The 22,129-nt window shown below is 43.0% G+C and overlaps 1 protein-coding gene and 1 non-coding gene across 2 annotated transcripts in view; both read right to left on the bottom strand.

The window, feature by feature from the left end:
* The window catches only part of PIK3CB (phosphatidylinositol-4,5-bisphosphate 3-kinase catalytic subunit beta), a 162,594-nt gene extending 150,285 nt beyond the window's left edge, over positions 1-12,309 (bottom strand). The window contains exons 1-2 of the mRNA XM_069473169.1: positions 12,284-12,309; positions 1,268-1,353 (exon numbers count right to left, since the gene is read on the bottom strand). The gene's annotated coding sequence lies outside the window, so the exon portion shown is untranslated. The remainder of the gene's footprint in view (positions 1-1,267; positions 1,354-12,283) is intronic.
* A 6,572-nt stretch (positions 12,310-18,881) lies between these two features.
* LOC138388747 (U6 spliceosomal RNA) lies at positions 18,882-18,988 on the bottom strand. The gene has a single exon (XR_011234238.1). It is a non-coding gene; the product is annotated as a U6 spliceosomal RNA (small nuclear RNA).
* Positions 18,989-22,129: the final 3,141 nt, after the last annotated feature.

Here is a 22,129-nt window from a genome sequence, read left to right as displayed (position 1 = left end):
TCAGGCAAGGAGGCTCATGCCTGTAATCCTAGCACTCTGGGAGGCCAACGCAGGAGGATTACTTGAGGTCAGGAGTTTGAGACCAGTCTGAGCAAAAGTGAGACCCCGTCTCTACTAAAAACAGAAAAAACTAGCCAAGCGTCATGGAGTATGCCAGTAGTCCCATCTACTCAGGAGGCTGAGGCAAAAGGATCGCTTGACCCCAGAAGTTTGAGGCTGCAGTGAGCTAACATGACCCCACTGTACACTACCTGGGGCAACAGAGCAAGACTCTGCCTCAAAAAATGAAGGAAGGAAGGAAAGGAAAGAAAGAAGAGAAAAAGAAAGGTCTGAATTAGAGAAACGCAATATAAATTATTAGAGCAAATGTTAGCAAACATACTGTACACACCCCAACCGTAGATCTAATCCATTTTATTTTCCTTCTTTCAACTAGAAGTTTATGACTCAAAATTATTTAACCTGGAGATGATAACTCAATTCAAGAACAAATTAAAGAGGAAGTATACCAGTTTACAGCTATTCTAAAGGGTAAAGCTGGACTCAATGGCTGGAAGATCCAAGAAGACAGGGCTTGATTATGAGAGAGCAGAAAGGCCACTTTGGGAAAAGGCTAATTTCTTCTCACATGAGGTATTCTAGCAAACATTGGACTATCACAGGCTCATAGGCACTACTTAGGAAAACAGCCCATATAAACCAGGGAATAAAGAAGGAGCAGAGGAAAAAAATCCCAGAGTCAAAATTTTGGGGTGGGAGCAAGATGTAAGAGAAGGGAGGAAGGAAAAAAGAAGTTGTCCCATCCAAGCTTGAAAATCTGATATTCTCCCTTATTTGTCTTCTCTTCTCCTTAACATTCAATCAGTATTGTTCTTCTAGTCTAGGATTTCCTCCTCCAATGTATTTTTTTCCTATATTTTCTACTTTGACAATGCAATTGTACATTTTTTATTTTTCCACATTCTTCCTTGTTCACAGACCTCCTAGATGGTTTTCAGGGCTACAGACTTGGTCTTGGTCTCAGGCAGGGAGGGGTAAAAATCCCGAATTATTTGTCTCATTTATACAACATGGCAAACCTCTCAAATAAGCAATTAATAGAAACCAAATGATGGAGATTTATCTAAGATATTAGATATAGTAATTCCAGATCAAAAGATTCAGAGGATACATACATACACATACACTCTCACAATACACACATTCTCTCACACATATACATGCACAATGGGAGCATCTCAGATTCAAAAAATAAATTGTCACTCACGCCTGTAATCCCAGCACTTTGGGAGGCAGAGGCAGTAGGATTGATTGAAGCCAGGAGTTCGAGACCAGCCTGAGCAACATGAGACCCTGTCTCAAAAAAAAAAAAAATTAAAAATTAAATGAGCATGAAGGCATGCATCTGTAATCCCAGCTACTAAGGTTAAGGCTTAGGTGGGAAGATTACTTGAGGCCAGGAGTTCAAGGCAGTAGCACGCTATGATTGTGCCTGTGAACAGCCACTGTACTCCAGCTTGGGCAACACTGCAAGATGCTGTCTCTAAAAAATATTTTTTAAATAAAAAAAAAAAAGCAAGATAATTAGCTGATCTGCACGTAAAGTTTGGATTTACTTCTTAATCTAACGAAAAGCCACTGGAACAGAAGGATAAGTAAAAATTACTCTGCTGTGTGAAAAATGGAGTAAGACCAGAGGCAAGGACACCAGTGAGGAAGCTATGACCCAGAAAGAACTGAGGTAGTGGTAATAAAAATGAAGTGAAGTAAATGTATTTGAAATATATTTTACAGGTAAAATTGACAGGGTTTGCTAAAGGACTAGCTGGGTATACAAACAGGGGAGGAGTGAGGCAAAGGAAAGAATTAAGCATGATCATTAGATTTTTCACTCAAGCAGGATGGGGAGTGGTGCTCTTATGAAATGAAGACTGCTAGAGAAGTAACAGGTTTAGGAATGTAAATCAAGAGCTCCATCTGGGCCGGGCGCGGTGGCTCACGCCTGTAATCCTAGCACTCTGGGAGGCCGAGGCGGGTGGATTGCTCAAGGTCAGGAGTTCGAGACCAGCCTGAGCGAGACCCCGTCTCTACTAAAAATAGAAAGACATTATATGGACAACTAAAAATCTATATAGAAAAAAAATTAGCCGGGCATAGTGGCGCATGCCTGTAGTCCCAGCTACTCGGGAGCCTGAGGCAGTAGGATCGCTTAAGCCGAGGAGTCTGAGGTTGCTGTGAGCTAAGCTGACGCCACGGCACTCACTCTAGCCTGGGCAACAAAGTGAGACTCTGTCTCAACAAAAAAAAAAAAAAAAAAAAAGAGCTCCATCTGAACATGATGCCTATAAACAGATGAAGTGAAGATGTCATATAGGCAGGTAGAAGTTTGAAGTTCAGGTCTAGAGATAAAAATCTGAGAGTCAACAGCACATCTATACATTTAAAACATAGGACAAAATGAGATCACTCAGAAAGAGTATAGGTATAGAAAGAAAGGACAAGCTGGAAGTCCTGGACCATTAGAATATTTTTAATTCAAGAACAGAAGGAAAAGTCAACAAAAAACACAGAGAGAGAGAGAGAGAGAGAGAGAGAAGAGGAGGAAAGCCATAAAACTAATATCCTAGAAGATTCCTTTTATATAATGTGATTCTCTAGTCCACCACTACCACCACTCCACCACCCCCAGCCCAACACACAAGCATCCAAATTCTATTAAAAAAAAAAAAAAAAAAACCTGAGGCAAGGCAAGACTAACACCCCTATGTCCCCAGTTATTCTGACCTAGGTGGAGGCCTAGAACCAACATATGACTTATGTCCCCTAGCCTTTTCACAGTGGCTAGCAGAGGTTCTACTGCTGAGTTCCACAGTTTAAGCTAGACAAAAAGGAAGATCTCAAGGAGGAACATAATGACTACAGGGTTCATTTTTTCCCCCATGTAGTTTGTTGACATTCACAAAGCAAGTTGGAGCAAAAGCCTTTATGAATGAGTCTCTAAGAAAAGTAGGAAAGATAGACAAGAGGTGCAGAACAGCAATAAATCAAAACCCAACTTGATTTTCTCCACTTCTGAAAAACACCCTGAAGGTAGTCAGAGTGTGAAAATGGTATTAAACTAAAATATCTTTTTCTTCAATCATTTTGGCTTTGGTGAATACAATTCTAGTTTTAAACCTTAAGTTATTAACTTTCTGCCATACTCGCATTCTGAAACTAGGTTGAGATTGTTATCCTCACCACTCTTTCCTATGCTACATTATTAGGACTTAAAACAGTTCTGCTTCTGCCATAAAACCTTACAATGTAGCATAAAAATCCCCACATGATTAATGAACTGCTGACAACTCTGACTCGTTGGAGATGATTTGATTAGGAATCATATTTCCAAACATCCATTCAATGCTTCAAAATAAGCACTCATCTAATTTAATTATGATGACTTCACCAGACACTAACACTGCCCACAATGATGTTTATAAAGCACTTGTCACACCCTCCGGATGTAGCAATGCAGAAAAAGGAGTCTGTTTCCATATTCTTCGTGTGTTTATACTCTGTAGCAAGTGATAGAGTTCAAGTGTCACTTAAGATTAAACAGCAAAGCACTTCAAGTTTATGTGTCCCACCATCTTCCACCCTAAGTGAATCCCGAATCTGCTCGGTTTCATTACAGCAGTAATTCCCACTGGGTACCTGAGACAGGTTTCCAAGTCAGCCCTTGCCAGAAAGAGACTACAATATTCTAGAAAGAGACCACAGAATTCTATTTTGGCCGCTATAAGACAACATGCTCCAATATTAAGCAACTCCAGTAGAGGTTACTGCAACACCAGAGCATCTCGGAAATAAATGTGCCCCCAAACGCACGCACGCCCGCAACCAGGAATTAGAAATAGCTAACAAGAGATGCTGCTCCTAATAACTACCATTTACCTGAGCACTTGCTGTTGGGTTATGCCTATCCTCACAACAACCGTATGATGTACGTATCATTCCCATATAACATATCAGAGTACTTTGGCCCAAGGACCTAGACTGGTCAGTGACGGCGTTGCGATTCGAAACTACGTCCACAACCCAATAGCCCCGGTCCCCGCCCCTGAAATACAATTCTGCGCAAAAAGGCACCTGAGGGTCTGGAAGCTCCGGAGGTGTCCGCATAGACGCTGGGCGCCAGAACGCCTTCTCTCCAGAGAGGCGCCCCTCGGGAGCCCGACCGAAAGCACTGGCGGCCCGGGACGCCCGGCCGCATCTCCGCCTTGCGGAGGTAGGGGGGCGCCACACACCTAGGAGAGCCCCAGGCGGGCCGCAGCCCAGGGAGGCGCCCCCGCCGGTCGGCAGGCGGGTGTCCTCCAAGCCGGCAGGAAGCGCGGCGCGGCCGCTCAGCGCCGCAGGCAGCCGCCAGCAAGAGCGCACCGCCGGCCCGCGCGGGGGCACCTCAGCCCGCCGCCGCGATCCCGCCACCCTTCAGCCGCGCCGCATCCGGGTCCCATGCCGCCGCACTCACCTGCCCGGCGCTCCGCCGCCACCGCCCGCTACCGCTCCGAGTGCGCGGTCAGCAGCCCATACCGCCGCAACCGCCCGGCTCCAGCGCCCCCATCCCCGCCTCTCTCGGTCACCTCTCGCCTGCCCAGCGCAGCGCTACACCCGCCCGCCGCCCACTGCCATGGCCCGCTCCGCTGCACCGACAGACGGAGCACGCGCGCGCCGCCGCCTTCCCCGAGCCCGCGCGTGCGCGCGCGCTCGCCTCCCAGTCCGGCCTCCCGGCAGTCCCGGGCCCGCCCTGCGCGGCTCTCAGGCCAATCCCGAGCCCCGCGGCGGCGGCGGCCGGACTAACACGGCAGTAAGGGAGGCCGCACCGCCGCCTAGTCCTCTCCGGCTGCCACCAGGCTCCGACACTGCTTTGCTGCTATTCTTGCCTCTTTGCGGCTCCCAGAGGACTAGGGAATCCCCAGCAAGTCGCCTTCAGAAGAGAACCAGTACCTGCCCCGGCCTTCATAGCCTCCTCACAAGAGACTTCTCTGTTCCTAGGTTTCTTGCCGGCCTTCCCTTCCCAGCCCTTCTTGCCAATTCCGTTCTGCGACATGGAACTGACTCCTCGGTTCTTGGGCGCAGCCCTTTGCTAAACCCTCTCCCCCGCCCCTCCGCGTCTGTCACACCAGTTCTGGGGACGGGGCACTAGGTCAGCTGCCCTCAGTCCCTACACTGCGAATGGTCATTTAAAGAGAAAAGTGCAGCCTTTCAAGCCCAATATTCTTTTTCTCTGTGTTTTGTTGTTTTTTTGTTTTTTGTTTTTTTTTTTTTTTGAGACATAGTCTCACTCTGTTGCCCAGGCCACAGTGCCGTGGCGTCAGCCTAGCTCACATCAATCTCAAACTCCTGGGCTCAAGCGATCCTTCTGCCTCAGCCTCTCGAGTAGCTGGGACTACAGGCATGCGCCACCATGCCCGGCTCATTTTTTCTATACATTTTTAGTTGCTTAGATAATTTCTTTCTATTTTTTTAGTAGAGACGGGGGTCTCGCTCTTGCTCAGGCTGGTCTCAAACTCCTGAGCTCAAACGATCCTCCCGCCTCGGCCTCCCAAGTGCTAGGATTGCAGGCGTGAGCCACTGTGGCGGGCCCCTGTGTTCATTTTTAAGATAACAACAGTTAACATTTGTCTGCTGAGCCTTACAGTTTACTCAACCCTTTTTGCCTACTCAGAGAAGACATCCTGTTGTCTTTGACCTCAACCAAGAACCAAGAAATTTCATAGTCATCTTTTTAGTGGAATATTTGGATTGTACTTAACTGAAAACCAAAATTTTAACTCATTGTGAAGCTACTATATTGTAAGTTAATATTACTACAATAGCTTAGGCAAATGGTTGAGTAGTCTGGAATAGAATCTAGAGATAGAATCCAATAGGGAAAGGTGGAAAATCAATTCAGTGGTAAAAGAATAGTTTATTTGATAAATGATTGTAGTTTTAATTGACTCTTCATTTATAATAAAGCAAGAACCACACCACATTTAAAAATAAATTTCAGAAGAACTAAAGACATGACCGGGAGTGGTGGCTCACGCCTGTAATCCTAGCACTCTGGAAGGCTGAGGCGGGAAGATCCTTTGAGCCCAAGAGTTTGAGGTTGCTGTGAGCTAGGCTGACGCCACCGCCCTCTAGCCTGGGCAACAGAGTGAGACTCTGTCTCAAAAAAAAAAAGAACTAAAGACATAAAAATTTACAAAACAAAAACTTAAAGAAAATTTTTTAAAGATTAGCAATATAACTTTAGGGAGGCAGAAACTTTAAGCTAGACAGGAAGCCCAGAATCATTAAAGAAAAATAAAAACATTTGTCTACATAAATATTTTGAAGTTTTTGCATGACATCACAATGACAAATTTTGAAAAAAGAAAACAGTGGACGGAATAGAACTGCAGAAAAATATGGCAAACACATTGAATCTCTAACATAAAAGAGTTTCTGTAAATGGATTTTTTAAAAAAATAGCTCAGTGTTTTAAAAATATGGGTGAAGTATACAAACAGGTGATTATTGGAAGAAAAAATCCAAATGGTAAATTAAAAAGACACCTAATTTCACTAATAGTCATGGAAAAGCAAATTAAGACAATAATCCATTTTTCACTTATCAGATTGGCAAACATTAACTAGAGTAGTTAATGATACATGGGGAAGGGGGGAAAAAAACCTTTGTACATCTCCAGTGAGAGTGTAAATTGCCACAAACATTCTAGGAGTAAGATAGAAATATCTGTCAAAATTAAACAAATACCTAGCACTCTGGGAGGTTGACAGGGAGGATCGTTGGAGCTCAGGAGTTCGAGACGAGCCTGAGCAAGAGCAAGACCCTGTCTCTACTAAAAATAGAAAGAAATTATATGGACAAGTAAAAATATATATATATAAAATTAGCCAGGCATGGTGGTGCATGCCTGTAGTCCCAGTTACTCGGGAGGCTGAGGCATGAGGATTGCTTGAGCCCAGGAGTTTGAGGTTGCTGTGAGCTAGGCTGACACCACAGCACTCTAGACTGGGCAACAGAGTGAGACTCTGTCTCAAAAAAAAAAAAAAATTTAACAAATATAAACATACCAGAAAATCCACTAACTCTGCCCTGTAGAAAAACTAAAGAAAATACCAGTTATAAGGCCATACACAGGATGGTGTAGTATGAGTGCAGGCCCCCCAAAAGGTATGTCCATCTGGAGCCTGTGAATGTGACATTATTTGGAAAAAGGATCTTTGCGGTTGTAATTAAGTTAAGAATCTTGAAATGAGATCATCCTGGATTCAGGACGGGCTCAAACGCAATGACAGGTCTCCTTATAAGAAAAAGGCAAAGGGAGATTTGACACACAGAGACACAGAAGGTGATAGGAAGAAGGCAGAGGTTGGAGTGATACATCTATGAGCCAAAGAACACCAAGGATTGCTGCCAGCCACCAGAAGCTTGGAGAGGGGTGTGGAACAGATTCCCCTAAGAGCCTTTAGAAGAAACCAACACTGTGGATACCATAATTTCAGATTTATGGACTCCAGAACTGTGAGAAAATAACTTTCTGTTGTTTTCAGCCACAAAGTTTGTAATAATTTGTTAAGGCAGCCACAGAAAACTGATATACATGCTTATTGTAGTATTGTTTATAATGCAAAACAAACACAAACTGGAAACAACCTGATTGTCAATAGGTAATGGAATTCATGATTCAATTTTACTATATGCATACTGTGGAATATTATGCAATGATGCAAATGAGTTAACTCTATTAGTATCGACCTAGAGAATGTCCACTATATATTGCTAAAGTGGATAACATTAGCATTTAATTGCAGAGTAATGTAAGGGCGTTATGATCCTGTTAGTCTAATATATGTCAATATGTGTTCATGAGAGCAGAGAAAAAGGAGTGGAAGAATTTACCCAAGGCTTATCATATTGGACACCTCAGAGGGCTAAAAAGAGGAGGGGCTGAATGGGAGGGAGAGTTATCTTTTTCTTTATGTCTTTGAATTGTCTTGTTATTACCAGTATTTGTATATCTGATTCTTTTTAATCTAATAAGATACAATTTTAAAGGTAAAAATCAATTTGTGACTGGTTTTTAAATCATGGCTAAAGTTATGAGCATAAAGGGAAGGTTCTAAGTGTTCCGTTTTAGAACATTCAAACATTCTCCATGACCTCCACTTACCTACCACTGAGTTCTGAGATACACATTCAATATATGATCTCGGCCATGGGTGGTGGCTCACGCCTGTAATCCTAGCACTCTGGAAGGCCAAGGCGGGCGGATCCTTTGAGCTCAGGAGTTCAAGACCAGCCTAAGCAAGAGCGAGACCCACTCTCTACTAAAAAAATAGAAAGAAATTAGCTGGACATCTAAAAATATATAGAAAAAATTAGCCGGGCATGGTGGCACATGCCTGTAGTCTCAGCTACCAGGAGGCTAAGGCAGGAGGATTGCCTGAGCCCAGGAGTTTGAGGTTGCTGTGAGGTAGGCTGATGCCACGGCACTCTAGCCCAGGCAACAGAATGAGACTCTGTCTCAAAAAAAAAATATGTTCTCTTGTTATTATTTCCCCTATTTTTCTTCTTTCCAAATATTTCCAAGTTCTTTCTAGACTCACAGACTTTTTTTAATTTTAATTTTTAGAATTTTAGTGGTTTCTTTTCATTGTATAACCAATATATCCACATAGCTTGAAATCCAAAATCTGTAACCATATATGAAGAGTCTCTGCTTCAGCTATACAGCTCACAGACAACCAATGTTCTCAGTTTCTTGACAATTCTTCCAGAATTATCATATGCATATACAAGGAAATACAGATGTTTCCTCACTTTTTTTACACAAATGGAAATGTTTGATTCATATTTGCTTTTTTTCACATATCTCAGCTTGTTTCATAAAAGAATACAGAGTTTCTATATTCTTTTAAAAATTTTATTGGTACATAGAATACATAGAAAAAACTGCACATATCATAAATTTTCACAAACTGAATACACTAACATAACCAATTCCCAGATCAATAGAGAACATGACAAACATCACAGAAACACTTACAATCCCTTCCAGTCACTGCCCTGCCTCCAGGGCTAACCACTATTCCAGCTTCTAATACCAAAGATTCCTTTTCCTGTTTCTGAACTTTAAGTTGATTCATACAGTGTGTGCTCCTTTTGTGTCTGGCTTCTTTTGCTCTACTTTTCTCTGAGTTGTTTGTGATATTCACATACTACTGCATGTAACAGTACTGTGTTCTCGTTGCTATGTAGTATTTCTTCATGTACGTATTCTGTTTTATGGCTACATAGTGTTCCATTATAAAGATATATTATAATTTATTTATCTGGTCCCTTATTGATGGCTATTTAAACTGTTTCCAATCTTTCCTTTTTTTTTTGAGACAGAGGAGTCTTGCTCTGCTGTCCAGGCTAGAGTGCCGAGGCATCAGCCTAGCTCACAGCAACCTCAAACTCCTGGGCTCCAGCGATCCTCCTGCCTCAGCCTCCCAGAGTACTAGGATTATAGGTGTGAGCCACCATGCTCAGCCCTGTTTCCAATCTTTTGATACATAAACAATGCTGCAATGAAAAATTGCAAATTTATGTTATTTTGTGCATATGCAAGTACAACTACAGAGTAAATTCCTAGCAGTAGAATTACTGGGTCAAAGAATATAAGTATTTGTAATTTGAAAGGATATTGCCGAATCATCTCCAATATGGTTTGTACCCTTTGCACTCCCTGCAATAGGGTATTTGAGCGCTTATTTTCTTAGAATTTTAGAATTTAGAGCTTGGAGGCTTAGAAATCACATCGTACAGTCCACTCATTTTACACAGATAGCAACCAAAGCCCTTAAAGGTAAAAGACTTGCACAGGCCATAGAATAAGTTCGTTATCATCCCCAAATTCTGAAAGAGGAGGCCTGGATGCTGGCCTCACGTATCAGAGAAAGCCAATAAAGCCTCAGACATCCTGTCCTGCCCACACTGTTGGCGTGCTGCCTCTCTCCCCCACCCCCACTTCCCCAATTGCCTTCAAAGACCTGCACAAAAAGGGCCAGCCACACACACCAGGGCCAACCAATCTTGGGAGGAAGAGGACAGAAAAGGAAAGGCAGACAGAGGGCACAAGGGAAGTGGGGAGGGTGAATAGCAGCCACTTGAAGAAAGACAAACTCTGGAATAGAAAAGAAAAAATTGGGGAGCAGGTAAGGGGGGCAGTGATTTCGGAATGGAAGGAGAAGATAGGGCAAAAACCTTCTTTCAGATTTCTGCGTTTTATCCAGGCAAGAAAATTTCACAAATTCCTGATTACCAGTAATGCCACTTATAAATACAGAATGCTGGCATGGCCTTAAAAAGGCTATCTGGGATCAAATTATCCAGCCTCCTCATATTTGTATCTTTTATCTACTGCCTCCCCAGGACTAAAATTAGTGCCTGACAAATAGCAGCAGATGCTTTAAAATATTTTTTGTTTTTTTATTATTTTTTTTTTAATAAACTAAGGTACAGCAGGATAAAAATATTTTTGAATGAATTAATTTTATAGCTGAAGAAACTGAAGCCCAGAGAGTTTAAGGGGCTTACTCATGGTCACAGAGACAGCAGATAACCAGATTTTTTAGGCTCCTATGAATAACTTTGCTATGCTGAAGTGCCTGCCAGTTGCTCCTCGTGACCCACTGAAATGGCCTCACCATGCACCTTGGGTTGCCAAGCCTTGGTTATGCCAACATTCCCAAACAAGTGGGAAATTCTCTAGGAACACTGAGAAGCTAATCCTGGGCTGCTGATAAGGATAGTACCTTGACAGATTTGTGAAAAGGATCAAGGAACATTTTTGTAGGCACTGGAGGGAAGGTTTATCCTATCTAGTGATATCTTTTCTGCCTTCCTCCCCCAGGAGTATTGACTTGGGGGCGGAATGCCTGGGAGGATTAAAGTTCAGTTTTTTAAATATTCCCTATCCCCCACGTCCCCACAAACACAATCCAAGCCACATCTGCCTTGTTATCTTCACCAACCTTTCTCCCAGGTCTCAGCTTCAATTTCACTTCCTTGTGACTACTGGCCTCCCCATGCTCCTTTAGGGGCCAGTGCTCTACTGTGAGATTCACTTCACTGCTGAGAAATCACTGGTTTTTCTGCTTGTTTCCGGTGGGCTGCAAGCAACTTGTAGGCTGGAATGCTCACTTGTTCTTCTATATATCACCAGGTGCAAGCACAATTGTGAGATTTTTTTTTTAATTTTGGGGGTTTTTTTGTAGAGATGGGTGGGGGTCTTGCTATGTTGCCCACACTGGCCTTGAACTCCCGGTCTCGAACTCCTGGTCTCAAGCAATGCTCCCTACTCAGCCTTCCAGAGTACTAGGATTCAGGCATGAGCCACCATACCCAGCCCAAACATGAGTTGGTTTTAACTGAAGGCTTTCTTTCTTTGTTTTTTTAAGATATGACATCTCCCTATGTTCCCCATGCTGGATTCAAACTCCTGGGCTCAAGCAATCCTCCTGCCTCAGCCTCCCAAGTAGCTGGAACTGCAGGCATGTGACACCGCATCTAACAAGGCTTTCTTTTACAGAACCAATTTCTCTGATCTACATTTTTTTGTTGTTGTTGAGACAGAGTGTCACTCTGTTGCCCTGGGTGTAGTACAGTGGCATCATCATAGCTCACTGCAACCTCAGACTCGTGGGCTCCAGAGATCCTCCTGCCTCAGCCTCCCCAGTAGCTGGGACAACAGGTGTGTGCCACGACACCCGGCTAATTTTTTCTGTTTTTAGTAGAGATGGGGTCTCACTCTTGCTCAGGCTTGTTTCAAACTCCTAGGCCGGGCGTGGTGGCTCACGCCTGTAATCCTAGCACTCTGGGAGGCCGAGGCGGGTGGATCACTCGAGGTCAGGAGTTCAAGACCAGCCTGAGCAATGAGCGAGACCTCGTCTCTACTAAAAATAGAAAGAAATTATCTGGCCAACTAAAATATATATAGAAAAAAAAATTAGCCGGGCATGGTGGCGCATGCCTGTAGTCCCAGCTACTCGGGAGGCTGAGGCAGTAGGATTGCTTAAGCCCAGGCGTTTGAGGTTGCTGTGAGCTAGGCTGACGCCACGGCACTCACTCTAGCCTGGGCAACAAAGCGACACTCTGTCTCAAAAAAAAAAAAAAAACTCCTGAGCTCAAGCGATCCTCCCACCTTAGCCTCCCAGACTGCTAGGATCATAGGCATGAGCCACTGTGCCCAGCCTGGTCTACATACATTTTTATCAATGACTTTTAGGTAAGCATCCAGAGTTCAGAAACACCAAAGCACAGCTTACAGGACTGGAGACTGTAGAAAATAGGGCATTCTGAAAAAAAGGAGAATGTCAGGCATTAAGACAAGAAAACTAGGCACTATATTCTCCTGGAAGGCAAACTAAGAGATATATAAGGTATTAGAAGAAAATTTAATAAAACATATACCATATACACAAATATATAATATATATTTTATACATAGAGATTTTAGTTGAATTGTGTGATATTATACAACTTATAAAGAATGATGCATTTCTATAAGAACTGGTCTAGAACAATCTTCAAAATATTATTTAATGAAATAGGCAAGATGCAGAACAGTAAAGTATGCTACCATTTAAATATGCATAGATTATCATCAGAAAGACACAAGAAACTAACAGTGGCTGCCTGGAAGAAGGAGAACTAGAGGCTGGGAAAAGGGTGGAAGGGAGAATTAACTTTTATGGTTATTCTCTTCTATGTTATTTGAAAAAAAAAAAATTTTTTTTTAAGACAGGAGTCTAGCTATGTTGCCCAAGCTGGTCCTCAACTCCTGGGCTCAAGTGATCCTCTTGCGTCAGGCTCCCAAATAGCTGGGACTGCAGGCACACACCACCACCTCGGTGCTATTTAAAAGTTTTATCACGCCCACTATTACATACACACACACATATGCACACAAGACAACATATAAAAGTGCTATTGGGCCGGGTGCGGTGGCTCACGCCTGTAATCCTAGCACTCTGGGAGGCCGAGGTGGGCGGATCGTTTGAGCTCAGGAGTTCGAGACCAGCCTGAGCAAGAGCGAGACCCCATCTCTACTAAAAATAGAAAGAAATTATATGGACAGCTAAAAATATATATAGAAAAAATTAGCCGGGCATGGTGGCGCATGCCTGTAGTCCCAGCTACTCGGGAGGCTGAGACAGGAGGATCCCTTGAGCTCAGGAGTTTGAGGTTGCTGTGAGCTAGGCTGACGCCACGGCACTCACTCTAGCCTGGGCAACAGAGTGAGACTCTGTCTCAAAAAAAAAAAAAAAAAAAAAAAAAAAAAAAAAAAAAAGTGCTATAATTTAGTGAAAGATATGACTGTCATTGAGGAAGGAGAGGCAAAAAACAAGAGAGGAAGGGGTGGAGCCAAGTGAGGAGGGATCTAGTGTGGCAGTGAGGGCACTTGAAGGACAGGAAGTAGGATTAGGGACCAGCCTTGCAAATTGAGAAGGCCCTCACACTGGTTTTGTTTTTGAGTCACTCTGTTGCCCAGGCAAGTGCTGTGGCGTCAGCCTAGCTCACAGCAACCTCAAACTCCTGGGCTCAAGAGATCCTCCTGCCTCAGCCTCCTGAGTAGCTGGGGCTACAGGTGTGCACCACCACGAGCAGCTAATTTTTTCTGTTTTTAGTAGAGATGGGATCTCGCTCTTGCTCAGGCTGGTCTTGAACTCCTGACCTCAAGCAATCCTCCTGCCTTGGCCTCCCAGGATTACAGGCGTGAGCCACCACACCCAGGCTACACTGTATCTTAAGTACAATTAGTCTTCAATCTTACTAACTCGTGACTCTAGAATGGTGTCATTCACTGAAGAAATACACGTTCAATCCTAGCACTCTAGGAGGCCGAGGTGGGAGGACTGCTGGAGCTTAGGAGTTAGAGACTAGCAAGAGTGAGACCCCGTCTCTACTAAATAAAAAAGGAAAAAAAGGAAGAAATACAAGTTGAGTGTTGAAAAAATGATAAATCAGACGCTTTTAAAACCAATTAGGTTTGGTATGTGCAGTTAGCTAGATCAAAGATTGTAGCCCTGGTTCCCAAGGGGTTTGGGTGTGACTCTGCCATGTGGAATGTGAGCTATTTATCAACAAAGGCACTGCCCTGTTTGTTGTTGTGGACAGGCCATCCTAGACTACAATTTAACCTGTTTTTATATTTAAGGAAGATAATGTAATGAAATTAACATTTTACATAATCTGCTACCTTGAACAGCTTGAATCCAGAATTTTCTGGCCTACCAAGAGTCAGAGGTAGAAATGTTCAAACTCTAATGCCAGTGGCCCATCTGTAGTTTCATCCTGAATCACTCATAACTAAATTTTCAGCGGAGAGCCTATGTCCATCTCCTTGGCAGCTCACAATGCCTTATATTGGCAAAACAAAGCCCTAACTTCAAAGGGAATTACTTTAGCTAAAAAATGCGCTCCATCACAGACTTTTTTCCTTTAAGAAAACAGCAAATTAAAGAGTTGACTGACTTTAACTGCTGCTGCTCCTTAATCAAGTCTTTAAAATGTATGTAGATAAGGCAGTTTGGCTTTTTGCATCAGTTGTGATAGTTAAATCCAACAAAGCTCACAGGTCTGGAGCAGTCTCGAAATACCTATGCAAATTATTGGGGAAGTTTGCAGGTACAGGATAGGTCTCAAAACCAAAAACGTGGTTGCTCAATCTGAAAGGGTGGGGACATGAGTGAAATGTGAAATGACTTCCCTAGTCTTCAGTTCCCTAGATTGATCAAGAGGCAGATAAATTTTGTTTTCTCTTAGACAATCAAGACTTACACATACATAGGGTTCAGGGATGTTCCTTACAGGCTAAACTTTCAGAATGAAATCAGCAACTATTTGTTAATTGATTCCTTCTTAACTACCAAGAAAAATTCATACAAGTTAGTGTTTCTCAAATTCCAATGATATGCAGACTCTTTGGAGGATAAAAAAAAACATTTCCTGTGGCTAGGTACAGTGGTATATGCCTTTAATCCCAGCACTTTGGAAGGCCTAGACCAGAGGATAGCTTGAGGCCAAGAGTTTGAGACCAGCCTGGGCAACATAGCAAGACCCTGTCTCTAAAAAAAAAAAAAAAAAAAAAAAAAAAACTTTAAAAAAATAGCTGGGCATGCTGGCACAGACCTGTAGTCCTACCTACTCAGAAGTCTGAGGCAGGAGGATCGCTTGAGCCCAGAAGGTCAAGGCTGCAGTGAGCTAAGATCACAGCCCTCCAGCCTGGGCAACAGAAGGAGTCTTTGTCTCAAAAAAACAAAACAAAAAAAAGTTCCCTGACTTTTGAGAATATTCACATTTTCATTCACTCACCAACAGTCCTGGGCACTGGGATAGGTGATGGAGATATAGGGGTGAACAAAACAACACAATGCCTGCAGCTTATGCTGTAGAGCAAGAAACAGTCATTAATGAAGTCATCACACGATTATCTGCAAATTACAGCTAAGTGCCACAAAGCGGGGGTGCCTGATGTTGTGAAAACAAATAATAATAAAGGGATTTGACTTAGAGGGGAAAGCAAATGTTTCCCTAAGGAAGGGACAACTAGCCTCAGTCTGAAGGAAGAATAGACTTTAACCAGACAAACAGTGGAGCAAAAAGTGTTGTAATCAGAGAGAACAACCTAGGCAAGTGTCTTGTGGCAGGAAGGAACATGTCCATCTAAAAGTCCAAAAAAGGCCAGTGTGGCTGGAATATAGAAAGCATGGTATGAGACCCTTGGGTAGACGTTACCACCACTAATATTTCCAGTTCTCTTCCCCTCAGAGCACATAAGAGGATTGTACCTCCCTGCTTCTTTGAAGTTAGATAAAATACTTAAAGTTGGATGGAACCACGAGGCTTGCTTCAGCTAATAAAATGGAAGCCAGGCACAGTGGCTCATACCTGTAATCCCAGAACTTTGGGAGGCTGAGTGGGGAGGGTCGCTTGAGGAATTCAAGACCAGCCTGAGCAAGAGCAAGACCTGATTTCTATAAAAAAACAGAAAAATTAGCCCGGCATCATAGCATGCACCTATAGTCCCAGCTACTTGGGAGGCTGGGTCAGAAGGATCACTGAGCTCAGGAGTTTGCAGTTGCAGTGAGCTATGATATGATGGCACCACACATTCTAGCCCAGGTGACAGGGTAAGACCCTGTCTCAAAAAAAAAAAAGTAAGCAGAAGTGGCAGCTGTTATCTCTCAGTGGAAGCATTTAAATGTTTAAGAGGTGTGTTTCTTCAGGCCCTCTCTTTCCCACATGCTGATAGAAAGGTGCCACAAGAAAGGGGTGCTTTGGATCACTGAGCCAACACGTAAAGGACAGACACCTTGGAAAACTGCCAGGACAAAAGACTTTGCATGAACTAGAAATAAGCCTTTGCCATGTTAAACCACTGAGATTTAGGAGATGTTTGCAACTGCAGCAAACCTAGCCTATCCTACCTATATATACCCAAATTAGAGAAACTCCATAGAGAAAACACATAAACTAAGGGTGATAATCTAAAATACTTCCAAATTTAAACAGAAAGAACTTCTTTCATCTATAATTATTACATCTCATCTGCATTCACTGACATTACTCATTCATAAATTTCAATATCTAGTTTTTCAAAACTGGATCTAACTTTCAGCATTATTTTGTTTTGTTTTGTTTTTGTAATAGAGATAGGGTCTTATACTGTGGCCAAGGCGAGGTGGCTCATGCCTGTAATCCTAGCACTCTGGGAGGCTGAGGCCAGAGGATCACTTGAGGTCAAGAGTTCAAGACCAGCCTGAGCAAGAGGGAGGCCTCGTCTCTACTAAAAATAGAAAAAATTAGCCAGTCATGGTGGTGTGCGCCTGTAGTCCCAGCTACTCAGGAGGCTAAGGCAGGAGGATTGCTTGAGCCCAGGAGTTTGAGGTTGTGAGCTATGCTAATGTCATGGCACTCTAGCCCGGGCAACAGAGGGGAAACTGTCTCAAAAAAAAAAAAAAAAAGGAAAGAAAACATTCAGGGCTTCTCTACTATCTGTCAGCACCAGGCTAAGTACCTGAATTTATTCATTTAATCTTCCTAATAGCATAAAAAGTACATACCACTATTATATGCATTTTCCAGATGAGGAAACTAAACCTCAGAGGGGTTAACAACTTGGTGAAGGTCGTAAAGGGTGGGTGTAGGGTATCTGAAATTGAAACCCAGATCTGCCTGACCCCTTAATAAATGGGCCTAACTCTTACAGAACACTGTTCATATCCCTGAGATTGAAAACTCCATCAGACTGAATGCCTTCAGGACAAGGATGATGTCTTATTTATCTTTGCATGCCAACACAGGATCTGCCACCTAAACAATCCTCAATGCATATTTTTTGATGTAACGAATGACTGATTTAAAAATGTATCAGTGATGTTATCACTGATAAGCTACCTTAGCCTCTAGGGCTTATATTTTGACTATTTATTTATATACTTGTCTCTCCTACCAGGTGGTAAACTACTGAGGACAGGGTGTAGATATAGTGTTTATTTTTATACCTCCCACAGTTGACACAGGGCCGTGTTCTGAGTGAGCCTTCAGCAAATGTGTATCAGTTCCCTGCACCTAAATCCATATAGCCGGCAAATGCTAAAACAGGGATGCAAATCCCATCTTTCAGGGCAATAGTCCCTATTCCTTTCACATCGTGCTGCCCCCTACTCTCCCTCCAACATTTTAGTTAATTCAGTGCTTACTAGAAATATGCAATTCATGGCCTAACTGTACCTGGCAGCAAAAGAAATTTTTTTTAATTTGTATCCAGGCCGGGCGAGGTGGCTCACGCCTGTAATCCTAGCACTCTGGGAGGCCGAGGTGGGCGGATCGTTTGAGCTCAGGAGTTCGAGACCAGCCTGAGCAAGAGCGAGACCCCATCTCTACTAAAAATAGAAAGAAATTATATGGACAGCTAAAAAAAATATATATATAGAAAAAATTAGCCGGGCATGGTGGTGCATGCCTGTAGTCCCAGCTACTCGGGAGGCTGAGACAGGAGGATCGCTTGAGCTCAGGAGTTTGAGGTTGCTGTGAGCTAGGCTGACGCCACGGCACTCACTCTAGCCTGGGCAACAGAGTGAGACTCTGTCTCAAAAAAAAAAAAAAAAAATTTGTATCCAACTTTGAAAACCATTAAGTCATCTGTTATTTAAAAAAAAAAAAGAGAGAGAGAGGGAAAACACACCTGACTGCACATACGATTAAATGGCCTTGAGGATGTAATACAAGCCAACCAAAGCATAGAAACTCAGAGTTCACCCTGCAACAGCATCCTGAAATTGTGTCTGCACTTCCACTCTGGTTCTTTGAATGAGCTTCCCAGGTGTTATTTTGCAGTGATAACATGACTCAATATCTGGAGCTCTGGGTAGCTTTGAACTGGACAGATACTATCTTAACCACACTTCTGTCCAGACAAAGCTTAACGCAGAGTTTCTTAAACATTTTTTGACCCAACCCCCTATAAGAAATGCATTTTATGTTGCAACCAACTACGTGGGGGTATGTGTATGTGTCTATTTATGATACTATATGCTGAAATAAAAAATTAATGAAATAAAACCCTTATTATGTGTGATGCACTCTGATGTTGTCTAATTTATTTCTATTTTCTATTCTATTCTATTTCACATCTTAACAATTCTATTATAAGCTACAAAGTTCATTTCACCACCCATTGAGTCCTGCAATTTAAAAAAACACAGGCCCAATACATACGCAGAAGCTGCTACCATAGGAGTTTGAGCTCCTTGAGTACACGAACACATACATCTTTTTTTTTTTTTTTAAGAAATTTTTAAAATGTGGAACACTTCACGAATTTGTGTGTCATCCTTGTGCAGGGGTCATGCTAATCTTCTCTGTATCATTCCAATTTTAGTATATGTGCTGCCAAAGTGAGTACTTTTTTTTTTTTTTTTGAGACGAGGCCTAGCTTTATCAACTGGGCTAGAGAGCAGTGGTGTCATCATTACTCACTGAAACCTCAAACTCCTGGGCTCAAGCGATCCTCCTGCCTCAGCTTCCTGAGTAGCTGGGGCTACACTACAGGTGGGCACCACAATGCCTGCCTAATTTCTTTATTTTTTGAAGAGATAAGATCTGGCTATGTTGCCCAGGTTGGTCTTGAGCTCCTGGCCTCAAGCAGTCCTCCTGACTCAGCCTCTCAAAGTGCTGGGATTATGGCACAAGCCACCACAGGAACGCATATATCTTACTTACCTGCATCCTTAGTGCCTATCACCTTTTGTTTTCTGAATAAATGAGGGAGTGAATATATGTATGAGTGAACTATGAGCTAGGAGTGCAACAATGACTAAAATTGGGATCCTTGCCCTAGTGAAATTTACAGCCTAGGACAGACTTTCAACCAATATTAAATTAAATTAAAAATTAAATTAAAAAACTATTTTAAATTACAAAATTGCTTTAAGAATGTCAGTCAAGGCCGGGTGCGGTGGCTCACGCCTGTAATCGTAGCACTGTGGAAGGCTGAGGCGGGAGGATCGCTCGAGTTCAGGAGTTCGAGACCAGCCTGAGCAAGAGTGAGACCCCCGCCCCCCCCCCCCCCCGTCTCTACTAAAAAATAGAAAGAAATTAACCAGACAACTAGAAATATATAGAAAAATTAGCTGGGCATGGTGGCACATGCCTGTAGTCCCAGCTACTTGGGAGGCTGAGGCAGGAGGATCACTTGAGCCCAGGAGTTGGAGGTTGCTGTGAGCTAGGCTGATGTCACGGCACTCTAGCCCTGGGCAACAGAGTGAGACTCTGTCTCAAAAAAAAAAAAAAAAAAAAGAAAGAAAGCCAGTCAAATAGGTGTAATTTAATGTGTGAGGTCAGGGGAAGCATCTTGGAATAACCGACATCTAGCTAAGACCCAAAGACCAAGGAGGAGTTAGCCACCTAAGAGAAACCAGGGAGCAGGGAGAGAATTACAGGCAGAGGAAAGTGGACTGTCCATACCAGAGGCAATGAGTTGACTACATGTAAGACCCTCCTCACCTTGCAAAAAGGTGAGAACCTCTGTTGTTTCCATCCCCACTCTTCCTTTGGAAGCCCCCATTCCCTACTGCACATAGACTTGGTGGGTCTACTTATGTGGGAGTGCCAGCCCTGCCATACAGAGATGGGTCGGTGGCACAGGATGGCCAATCAGATATCTCCATTTCCCTGGTGACAGTGAGGATTGGTTCAGGGATTGAGCAAATGACCTCAGTTGGATGGATCAAAGTCATCTTTATAAGTGATACATGGCGAGTATGTCTTTTTTTCCAGGAATGCAGATGTAAGATCAAGTAAAGCTAGAGTTTCTTTCATTATGTGGAAAGAATAGGTGAAAAAGATGAAACCAAAACAGAGAAAAGGAGAGCTAAGGTCAGGAGCAAGAGAGGAAGGAGAGAGAGAGAGAGAGAGAATCATTTGAAACTCAGGGTCCAGATACACCTAAAGCCAGTATATCAGCAACACTTAACAATTGTATGAGCTAATAAACATTTTTCCTTTACACTGGTTTTAGGTGGTTTTCTGTTATTCACAACTGACTGTAAGTGTGAAAGGTGTGAAAGGAAGGGTAGAGAACAAATTAATTTCTTCTGCTGGAGTGCAGTGGTGTCATCATAGCTCACTGCAACCTCAAACTCCTGGGCTCAAGCCTTTCTCCTACCTTAGCTTCCCCAGTAGCTGGGACTACAGATGCACAGCACCATGTTCCGCTAACTCCTTTATGTTTTGTGAAGATGGGGTCTCATGTTGCTTAGGCTGGTCTTGAACTCCTGGTCTCAAGTGATCCTCCTGCCTTGGTCTCCCAAAGTTCTAGGATTACAGGCAGGAGCCACAGTGCCCAACCTCTAATTTCTTTTTTAAAAAGAACAGAAATGTATTAATGTATTTGTGGGGTCATAGACCCACCTTTTCCATAAATAGGAAATTTTTTGGAATATGACAGGTTTCAAGGATTCCAGATTTATGAGGTTGGTCAGTTTCTTTCTCTCTCTCTCTCTCTCTCTCTCTCTGTCTCTCTCTGATATCAATGTATCAACTATGTGGAGAAAGGTGAGGGAAGTTTATAAAGCAGGGAAACTATAATATATTCCTAGCTAGAAAAATATCTTCGTTGGTCCAAGTGCAGTGGAGTTTACAACTAATTGATCACAACCAGTTATTTTGTTCCTTCTCCACTCCCACTACTTCACTTGACCAGCCTTTTTTAAAAAAAAAAAAATCTAAGCCAGGCGTGGTGGCTCAAGCCTGTAATCCTAGCGCTCTGGGAAGCCTAAGTGGGAGGATCGCTCAAGGTTAGGAGTTCAAGACCAGCCTGAGCAAGAGTGAGACCCCGTCTCTACTAAAAATAGAAAGAAATTAGCCGGGCAACTAAAAATATATAGAAAAAATTAGCCGAGCATGGTGGCGCATGCCTGTAGTCCCAGCTACTCAGGAAGCTGAGGCAGGAGGATCACTCGAGCCCAGGAGTTTGAGGTTGCTGTGAGCTAGGCTAACACCACGCACTCTAGCCTGGGCAACAGAGTGAGACTCTGTCTCAAAAAAAAAAAAAAAAAATCTAGCTAGAGTGGCTTGGATGAGAGTAGTGGTGGCAGCAATAGAGATGCAGAAAAGAAAATTTCAGAAGAATTTTGGTAGAGCTACTAAAACTTGGTCATGGCTTAGATGTGAGGGGATGAACTGTCAAGATGAATGAATTAAAGGGTAAATTAATATGTGCTCAGTTCAACAGTCCCAGCACAGCTGGTGTATGTCAGACCCTGTGGTAGGAGCGAGGACAACAGAGATGAAGAACAGTTTCTGCCTTCAAGGAACTCATAGCAGAGAAGACCCCAACATTCAGAAAGAAAAACAAAAACCAAAAAACCCAAAACCCTCTCCAGTTCCCCACACCTTGGAATAGTGAAGAGCTCACCTGGAGTTGAAAGAATGTACATTATAGTAGGACTTCTAGGTATGCAACTCAGAGAAACTTTTGGGTAGTACTCTATCAGATAGAGTCTTACTCCGTCACCCAGGCTGGAGTGCAGTGGGGCAATCATGG

This window comes from Eulemur rufifrons, chromosome 7, assembly GCF_041146395.1.
Source record: "Eulemur rufifrons isolate Redbay chromosome 7, OSU_ERuf_1, whole genome shotgun sequence".
In the NCBI taxonomy this organism is placed as follows: Eukaryota; Metazoa; Chordata; class Mammalia; order Primates; family Lemuridae; genus Eulemur; species Eulemur rufifrons.
The sequence above is the reverse complement of the archived record's forward strand: the minus strand, read 5'-3'. Positions and strand labels throughout refer to the sequence as shown.